This window comes from Salvelinus fontinalis, unplaced genomic scaffold (assembly GCF_029448725.1).
Source record: "Salvelinus fontinalis isolate EN_2023a unplaced genomic scaffold, ASM2944872v1 scaffold_1303, whole genome shotgun sequence".
Lineage (NCBI taxonomy): Eukaryota > Metazoa > Chordata > Actinopteri > Salmoniformes > Salmonidae > Salvelinus > Salvelinus fontinalis.
The window spans coordinates 37188-47306 of record NW_026601512.1 but is presented as its reverse complement, the minus strand read 5'-3'; the positions used below and the strand labels follow the sequence as shown (position 1 = coordinate 47306).

At 55.6% G+C, this 10119-nt stretch overlaps 1 long non-coding RNA gene across 1 annotated transcript; it reads left to right on the top strand.

Annotated features, from left to right (window-relative positions):
- Nucleotides 1-9: 9 nt before the first annotated feature.
- On the top strand, nucleotides 10-8827 carry LOC129848971 (uncharacterized). The gene is made up of 2 exons (XR_008758604.1): nucleotides 10-5260; nucleotides 5312-8827. It is a non-coding gene; the product is annotated as an uncharacterized LOC129848971 (long non-coding RNA).
- Nucleotides 8828-10119: the final 1292 nt, after the last annotated feature.

The following is a 10119-nucleotide window of genomic DNA, read 5'->3' as shown; positions in this document are numbered from 1 at the left end:
TAGTTGTGTTCACGTTTTACAGATTCTGATTTAAAGGGGTAATCTGCAGTTGTGTTCACGTTTTACAGATTCTGACTTAAAGGGGTAATCTGCAGTTGTGTTCACATTTTACAGATTCTGACTTAAAGGGGTAATCTGCAGTTGTGTTCACGTTTTACAGATTCTGACTTAAAGGGGTAATCTGCAGTTGTGTTCACGTTTTACAGATTATGATTTAAGGCAGCCCCCAGGTAGAGACCCTGTCCCCCGTCCACCAGGTAGAGATCCTGACCCCAGGTAGAGACCCTGTCCCCCAGGCAGCCCCCAGGTAGAGACCCTGTCTCCCAGGTAGAGACCCTGGCTCCCAGGTAGAGACCCTGTCCCCCAGGCAGCCCCCAGGTAGAGACCCTGATCCCCAGGTAGAGACCCTGTCCCCCAGGCAGCCCCCAAGTAGAGACCCTTTCCCCCAGGTAGAGACCCTGATTCCCAGGTAGAGACCCTGTCCCCCAGGCAGCCCCCAGGTAGAGACCCTGTCCCCCAGGTAGAGACCCTGGCTCCCAGGTAGAGACCCTGTCCCCCAGGCAGCCCCCAGGTAGAGACCCTGGCTCCCAGGTAGAGACCCTGATCCCCAGGTAGAGACCCTGTCCCCCAGGCAGTCCCCAGGTAGAGACCCTGTCTCCCAGGTAGAGACCCTGATCCCCAGGTAGAGACCCTGTCCCCCAAGTAGAGACCCTGATCCCCAGGTAGAGACCCTGTCCCCCAGGCAGCCCCCAGGTAGAGACCCTGTCCCCCAAGTAGAGACCCTGATCCCCAGGTAGAGACCCTGTCCCCCAGGCAGCCCCCAGGTAGAGACCCTGTCTCCCAGGTAGAGACCCTGATCCCCAGGTAGAGACCCTGATCCCCAGGTAGAGACCCTGTCCCCCAGGCAGCCCCCAGGTAGAGACCCTGTCTCCCAGGTAGAGACCCTGTCTCCCAGGTAGAGACCCTGATCCCCAGGTAGAGACCCTGATCCCCAGGTAGAGACCCTGTCCCCCAGGCAGCCCCCAGGTAGAGACCCTGTCCCCCAGGTAGAGACCCTGTCCCCCAGGTAGAGACCCTGATCCCCAGGTAGAGACCCTGTCCCCCAGGTAGAGACCCTGTCCCCCAGGCAGCCCCCAGGTAGAGACCCTGAACCCCAGGTAGTGACCCTGTCCCCCAGGCAGCCCCCAGGTAGAGACCCTGTTCCCCAGGTAGAGACCCTGATCCCCAGGTAGAGACCCTGTCCCCCAGGTAGAGACCCTGATCCCCAGGCAGCCCCCAGGTAGAGACCCTGTCCCCCAGGCAGCTCCCAGGTAGAGACCCTGTCCCCCAGGTAGAGACCCTGTCCCCCAGGCAGCTCCCAGGTAGAGACCCTGTCCCCCAGGTAGAGATCCTGTCCCCCAGGTAGAGATGCTGTCCCCCAGGTAGAGACCCTGTCCCCCAGGTAGAGACCCTGTCCCCCAGGTAGAGACCCTGATTCCCAGGTAGAGACCCTGTCCCCCAGGCAGCCCCCAGGTAGAGACCCTGTCCCCCAGGTAGAGACCCTGGCTCCCAGGTAGAGACCCTGTCCCCCAGGCAGCCCCCAGGTAGAGACCCTGATCCCCAGGTAGAGACCCTGTCCCCCAGGCAGCCCCCAGGTAGAGACCCTGTCCCCCAGGTAGAGACCCTGATTCCCAGGTAGAGACCCTGTCCCCCAGGCAGCCCCCAGGTAGAGACCCTGTCCCCCAGGTAGAGACCCTGGCTCCCAGGTAGAGACCCTGTCCCCCAGGCAGCCCCCAGGTAGAGACCCTGGCTCCCAGGTAGAGACCCTGATCCCCAGGTAGAGACCCTGTCCCCCAAGTAGAGACCCTGATCCCCAGGTAGAGACCCTGTCCCCCAGGCAGCCCCCAGGTAGAGACCCTGTCCCCCAAGTAGAGACCCTGATCCCCAGGTAGAGACCCTGTCCCCCAGGCAGCCCCCAGGTAGAGACCCTGTCTCCCAGGTAGAGACCCTGATCCCCAGGTAGAGACCCTGATCCCCAGGTAGAGACCCTGTCCCCCAGGCAGCCCCCAGGTAGAGACCCTGTCCCCCAGGCAGCCCCCAGGTAGAGACCCTGTCTCCCAGGTAGAGACCCTGATCCCCAGGTAGAGACCCTGATCCCCAGGTAGAGACCCTGTCCCCCAGGCAGCCCCCAGGTAGAGACCCTGTCCCCCAGGTAGAGACCCTGATCCCCAGGTAGAGACCCTGTCCCCCAGGTAGAGACCCTGTCCCCCAGGCAGCCCCCAGGTAGAGACCCTGTCCCCCAGGCAGCCCCCAGGTAGAGACCCTGTCCCCCAGGTAGAGACCCTGATCCCCAGGTAGAGACCCTGTCCCCCAGGTAGAGACCCTGATCCCCAGGCAGCCCCCAGGTAGAGACCCTGTCCCCCAGGCAGCTCCCAGGTAGAGACCCTGTCCCCCAGGTAGAGACCCTGTCCCCCAGGCAGCTCCCAGGTAGAGACCCTGTCCCCCAGGTAGAGATCCTGTTCCCCAGGTAGAGATGCTGTCCCCCAGGTAGAGACCCTGTCCCCCAGGTAGAGACCCTGTCCCCCAGGTAGAGACCCTGATTCCCAGGTAGAGACCCTGTCCCCCAGGCAGCCCCCAGGTAGAGACCCTGTCCCCCAGGTAGAGACCCTGTCCCCCAGGCAGCCCCCAGGTAGAGACCCTGTCCCCCAGGTAGAGACCCTGGCTCCCAGGTAGAGACCCTGTCCCCCAGGCAGCCCCCAGGTAGAGACCCTGGCTCCCAGGTAGAGACCCTGATCCCCAGGTAGAGACCCTGTCCCCCAGGCAGCCCCCAGGTAGAGACCCTGTCTCCCAGGTAGAGACCCTGATCCCCAGGTAGAGACCCTGTCTCCCAGGTAGAGACCCTGATCCCCAGGTAGAGACCCTGTCCCCCAGGTAGAGACCCTGTCCCCCAGGCAGCCCCCAGGTAGAGACCCTGTCCCCCAGGCAGCTCCCAGGTAGAGACCCTGTCCCCCAGGTAGAGATCCTGTTCCCCAGGTAGAGATGCTGTCCCCCAGGTAGAGATGCTGTCCCCCAGGTAGAGACCCTGTCCCCCAGGTAGAGACCCTGTCCCCCAGGTAGAGACCCTGATTCCCAGGTAGAGACCCTGTCCCCCAGGCAGCCCCCAGGTAGAGACCCTGTCCCCCAGGTAGAGACCCTGTCCCCCAGGCAGCCCCCAGGTAGAGACCCTGTCCCCCAGGTAGAGACCCTGTCCCCCAGGCAGCCCCCAGGTAGAGACCCTGTCCCCCAGGTAGAGACCCTGGCTCCCAGGTAGAGACCCTGTCCCCCAGGCAGCCCCCAGGTAGAGACCCTGGCTCCCAGGTAGAGACCCTGATCCCCAGGTAGAGACCCTGTCCCCCAGGCAGCCCCCAGGTAGAGACCCTGTCTCCCAGGTAGAGACCCTGATCCCCAGGTAGAGACCCTGTCCCCCAAGTAGAGACCCTGATCCCCAGGTAGAGACCCTGTCCCCCAAGTAGAGACCCTGATCCCCAGGTAGAGACCCTGTCCCCCAGGCAGCCCCCAGGTAGAGACCCTGTCCCCCAAGTAGAGACCCTGATCCCCAGGTAGAGACCCTGTCCCCCAGGCAGCCCCCAGGTAGAGACCCTGTCTCCCAGGTAGAGACCCTGATCCCCAGGTAGAGACCCTGATCCCCAGGTAGAGACCCTGTCCCCCAGGCAGCCCCCAGGTAGAGACCCTGTCCCCCAGGCAGCCCCCAGGTAGAGACCCTGTCTCCCAGGTAGAGACCCTGATCCCCAGGTAGAGACCCTGATCCCCAGGTAGAGACCCTGTCCCCCAGGCAGCCCCCAGGTAGAGACCCTGTCCCCCAGGTAGAGACCCTGATCCCCAGGTAGAGACCCTGTCCCCCAGGTAGAGACCCTGTCCCCCAGGCAGCCCCCAGGTAGAGACCCTGTCCCCCAGGCAGCCCCCAGGTAGAGACCCTGTCCCCCAGGTAGAGACCCTGATCCCCAGGTAGAGACCCTGTCCCCCAGGTAGAGACCCTGATCCCCAGGCAGCCCCCAGGTAGAGACCCTGTCCCCCAGGCAGCTCCCAGGTAGAGACCCTGTCCCCCAGGTAGAGACCCTGTCCCCCAGGCAGCTCCCAGGTAGAGACCCTGTCCCCCAGGTAGAGATCCTGTTCCCCAGGTAGAGATGCTGTCCCCCAGGTAGAGACCCTGTCCCCCAGGTAGAGACCCTGTCCCCCAGGTAGAGACCCTGATTCCCAGGTAGAGACCCTGTCCCCCAGGCAGCCCCCAGGTAGAGACCCTGTCCCCCAGGTAGAGACCCTGTCCCCCAGGCAGCCCCCAGGTAGAGACCCTGTCCCCCAGGTAGAGACCCTGGCTCCCAGGTAGAGACCCTGTCCCCCAGGCAGCCCCCAGGTAGAGACCCTGGCTCCCAGGTAGAGACCCTGATCCCCAGGTAGAGACCCTGTCCCCCAGGCAGCCCCCAGGTAGAGACCCTGTCTCCCAGGTAGAGACCCTGATCCCCAGGTAGAGACCCTGTCTCCCAGGTAGAGACCCTGATCCCCAGGTAGAGACCCTGTCCCCCAGGTAGAGACCCTGATCCCCAGGCAGCCCCCAGGTAGAGACCCTGTCCCCCAGGCAGCTCCCAGGTAGAGACCCTGTCCCCCAGGTAGAGATCCTGTTCCCCAGGTAGAGATGCTGTCCCCCAGGTAGAGATGCTGTCCCCCAGGTAGAGACCCTGTCCCCCAGGTAGAGACCCTGTCCCCCAGGTAGAGACCCTGATTCCCAGGTAGAGACCCTGTCCCCCAGGCAGCCCCCAGGTAGAGACCCTGTCCCCCAGGTAGAGACCCTGTCCCCCAGGCAGCCCCCAGGTAGAGACCCTGTCCCCCAGGTAGAGACCCTGTCCCCCAGGCAGCCCCCAGGTAGAGACCCTGTCCCCCAGGTAGAGACCCTGGCTCCCAGGTAGAGACCCTGTCCCCCAGGCAGCCCCCAGGTAGAGACCCTGGCTCCCAGGTAGAGACCCTGATCCCCAGGTAGAGACCCTGTCCCCCAGGCAGCCCCCAGGTAGAGACCCTGTCTCCCAGGTAGAGACCCTGATCCCCAGGTAGAGACCCTGTCCCCCAAGTAGAGACCCTGATCCCCAGGTAGAGACCCTGTCCCCCAGGCAGCCCCCAGGTAGAGACCCTGTCCCCCAGGTAGAGACCCTGATCCCCAGGTAGAGACCCTGTCCCCCAGGCAGCCCCCAGGTAGAGACCCTGTCTCCCAGGTAGAGACCCTGATCCCCAGGTAGAGACCCTGATCCCGAGGTAGAGACCCTGTCCCCCAGGCAGCCCCCAGGTAGAGACCCTGTCTCCCAGGTAGAGACCCTGATCCCCAGGTAGAGACCCTGTCCCCCAAGTAGAGACCCTGATCCCCAGGTAGAGACCCTGTCCCCCAGGCAGCCCCCAGGTAGAGACCCTGTCCCCCAGGTAGAGACCCTGTCCCCCAGGTAGAGACCCTGATCCCCAGGTAGAGACCCTGTCCCCCAGGCAGCTCCCAGGTAGAGACCCTGATCCCCAGGTAGAGACCCTGTCCCCCAGGCAGCCCCCAGGTAGAGACCCTGTCCCCCGTCCCCCAGGAAAAGACCTTGGCCCCAAGGTAGCGACCCTGTCTCCCAGGTAGAGACCCTGGCTCCCAGGTAGATACCCTGATCTCCAGGTAGAGACCCTGTCCCCCAGGCAGCCCCCAGGTAGAGACCCTGTCCCCCAGGCAGCTCCCAGGTAGAGACCCTGATGCCCAGGTAGAGACCCTGACCCCCAGGTAGAGACTGACCCCCAGGTAGAGACCCTGACCCCCAGGTAGAGACGCTGACCCCCAGGTCAGGAAGCCCCCAGGTTAAGACCCTGCCCCCCAGGAACCCCCCAGGCAGAGAACCTGGCCCCCAGGCAGACCCCAGGAAGAGACCTTGGCCCCCAGGCAGAGCCCCCAGTATTGGGATAAGAGCTGATATGGGCCCAGTCAGAACAAAGAAAACATACAGCCCAGCTCTCTGAACTCCTGAGTCCCACATTCCCAACCCTTCAGAGCAGGGAACCATTAATCAATCAAACAATCTAACATGGTACTGTTTACCTACGTGTTCAGAACACCACCCTGGCAGTACCGTGTGTGTGTGTGTGTTGGCATGCGTGTGTGTAATCGATGCATGTCTCTGTGGTACGAGCCGTCAGTGGTGAGATCTTCATTGAAAAGGTCACACTGTTCACACTTTGAAGACAGACTTGTAAAGAAAACATCACGGTTAAAGACATGCTCTGGTACTTTGGTGAATAAGAAAGTATTTTGTAACCCTCCCACTTTGGACTGGATGTGTCAAAGTGTAGTTCATAAATGCATAATCTATGAGCAGAATTACTGTCTTGCCTCAATTAGCCAGAAATTCCTAGTTTGAAGCTGTGCCAAGCCATTTTCCTGACATTTCCCCCCCCCCCCCCCCGTGGGCCAGCCTCCTAGCAATTTGAGTTCTAGCCAATAAGCTTCAGCCCCTCACATTTGAGTGACAGCTAGCAAGAGGCGTGCCTAGTTATTCAATGAGGTTGGAGGGTGGGCCCAACGGCTCAGTGGACACAGCAGAGAAAGAGCGCGCGCGAGAGAGAGAGAGAGAGAGAGAGAGAGAGAGAGAGAGAGAGCAATGACGTGGTGCACATATCTGCATGTACTGTATGTGACTTAGTACGCAGTTTTCATGGACCACTTATGGCTCTTTGAATGTTACTTTCGGAACTACTGGCAAAAAAGTATACAAAACTACCGGAGAATCTCTTTAAACAGCTGAGGTCGGCCCATAGGGTTAGACAGATGGCACATATTTGCATCGTTGCCATAATGGCTTCTGTGACTGAAAAAGTCCCACCAAGTTGACTACTTCAAAAGGTGTAACTCCTCAATGGTGATGTCGATGCTAAAATAGGATTTGTGGCAAGTGGGCCCTCTATAAAACTCTATGGCCTGGCCTATAATTGAATGATACTGGTTACGGATAGAGGGGCCGAGGCATGTTGGTCTTGTTTCAACTCTGGTACCTACAGGTAGAATATGATACCATTCCAACTTATGCCTAGACCCTGTAGTTGTGGCTATGGAGACCCTGTGGTTGTGGCTATGGAGACCCTGTGGTTGTGGCTATGGAGACCCTGTGGTTGTGGCTATGGAGACCCTGTGGTTGTGGCTATGGAGACCCTGTGGTTGTGGCTATGGAGACCCTGTGGTTGTGTCTATGGAGACCCTGTAGTTGTGTCTATGGAGACCCTGTGGTTGTGTCTATGGAGACCCTGTGGTTGTGTCTATGGAGACCCTGTAGTTGTGGCTATGGAGACCCTGTGGTTGTGTCTATGGAGACCCTGTAGTTGTGGCTATGGAGACCTTGTGGTTGTGTCTATGGAGACCCTGTAGTTGTGGCTATGGAGACCCTGTGGTTGTGGCTATGGAGACCCTGTGGTTGTGTCTATGGAGACCCTGTGGTTGTGGCTATGGAGACCCTGTGGTTGTGTCTATGGAGACCCTGTAGTTGTGTCTATGGAGACCCTGTGGTTGTGTCTATGGAGACCCTGTGGTTGTGTCTATGGAGACCCTGTGGTTGTGGCTATGGGGACCCTGTGGTTGTGTCTATGGAGACCCTGTGGTTGTGTCTATGGAGACCCTGTGGTTGTGTCTATGGAGACCCTGTAGTTGTGTCTTTGGAGACCCTGTGGTTGTGTCTATGGAGACCCTGTAGTTGTGGCTATGGAGACCCTGTAGTTGTGGCTATGGAGACCTTGTGGTTGTGGCTATGGAGACCCTGTGGTTGTGTCTATGGAGACCCTGTGGTTGTGTCTATGGAGACCCTGTGGTTGTGGCTATGGAGACCCTGTGGTTGTGGCTATGGAGACCCTGTGGTTGTGTCTATGGAGACCCTGTGGTTGTGTCTATGGAGACCCTGTGGTTGTGTCTATGGAGACCCTGTGGTTGTGGCTATGGAGACCCTGTGGTTGTGTCTATGGAGACCCTGTGGTTGTGGCTATGGAGACCCTGTGGTTGTGGCTATGGAGACCCTGTGGTTGTGGCCATGGAGACTGTGAATATACCATACAGGTGCAGTGGGGATGACACTTGTTAAAAAGGAGGCTTGACCTCAAGTGTGGGATCACATTTCAAAGTCCTGACCCCTTTCCGTTGGTGTGTGTTTGTGTGTGTGTTGAATAGAGGCCTCAGTCCTGGCTCTCCAGACAGCCAATGGGGTTTGAATGGTGCTAACTTACGACATAATTCACTACTGTGGAATGCAGCCTTGTTTCACGTTCTCTGTATTGTATGTTTCTGTTGTTGTTGTTGTTGCTGTGTTCACATATGTAATTGTGGATTAACATTTTTTGGGGTGATTATTTAATACAGAAAAGTAGCTGCTTTTTTATGAGTAATTGTTGCAACTTGCTTCAACTGCTATGTTACTGATATAGTGCAAATATGCTTAAATATTCCTGTACTGTACGTTATTGTAGTTGCACATATGTTTGGTACATAAACTGCCACTACATGTATTTCATGGTGCTGATTCAGTTTAAAATATGTTTTGAACTGTTAATACTTAAATAAATGAATGTGTTGTTTTACAGGGATTTAACCATTTTAGTTTTTTTGTTAATGTGCCTTATAGTCATTCTATACCTGTACTGTTATACAGTGATACTCCAAGATTCACAAACAAATGTGACCTTAACAGAAATCTGAGTACAAATCGGAATGATTGGAAATATATATATTTTTAAAGTCTACTGTAAGTTGATTCGTTTTATTTTTGACATAATAAAATGTGATTTTACATGGAGACTAATACGATGTTATGTTTCTGAAATGTATTTTCTTATCCTCTTTTATTGTGTTGTTAAAACCGCTGACTTTAGAAACAGTTCAAATGGGCTCATGCAGAACCAACCAGCTTCTGCAGAATTCTAGGGATGAAAGCTTCAGCAGAATTCAATGAGAGAATGTTGGCTGAAGTCTTGAATGAGAGAGCATTCAGCAGAATTCTATGAGAGAACTTTGGCAGAAGTCTTGAATGAGAAAGCTTCAGCAGAATTCTGAGAGAACTTTGGCAGAAGTCTTAAATGAGAATGCTTCAGCAGAATTCTGAGAGAACTTTGGCAGAAGTCTTAAATGAGAATGCTTCAGCAGAATTCTAGAACAATAAAGCATCAGTCAGATTCTAGACTTGAAAGCTTCAGCAGAATTCTATGAGAACATTGGAACATTATAATGAGAAAGCTTCAACAAAATTCTAGACATGAAAGCTTTTGATCAGAATTTGATCAGAATTATACGAGACAATGTTGACAGAATTCCATAATGAGAAAGCTTCAACAGAATTGTAGACTTAAAAAGTTCAGCAAAGTTCTATGAGAGAACATTGGCAAAATTTTCGAACAAGAGAGCTTCAGCAGAATTCTAGAATGTATGTAGGCTTTAGCAGCAATCTAAAACAAAGAAGTTGTGGCAGAATCTTTGGAAAGGAGCATCAACAGACTTTTAGTATGATCACACCTTGGTGAGTCTGTTTCATAGTCAGTATATTTGGATATTCTGTCTGACAGCCGTACATGTCTACTGCTCACTTCAGCATCACATCAATATATTCAGTAATAGAGTCTGCAGAACGGACATAAAAACATGGCTCTAAAATCCAAGGTATTTATCAAAATCCAACATGGCGTCACTATACAATGTGCCATTTCTATTCCAAATGATACACCCAATATGTCTGCCAGTCCACCCAACACAGTTCATGTATAGCACTAAATGAGAATGTCGGTTCTACTCATTCTAACTCTATACATTGGCCGTCTGGCTTTCTCTCATTAGCGGCTTTGTGGTGAGGTGGCGGGAGAGGATAAAGGGAAAGGTTGCGTTCTCTCTCTCGTTTTCTCTCCCTCTCTCTGTGATGAGTGGAGATGTGAAATGTGGAGATAAATATCAGGACACAGTAAAAGTTGGAGTGCGTTTTTAGCCGCTTCCTGTGCACTTTGACCCCTGCTCCACGGTTTTCATATATTTTATCATCCACTTGCTCATTCCACAGCCTCTTCCTTCTCTCTCTCTCTCTCTGTCAAGCAGGTTGAAAAGTGGCGATAAAT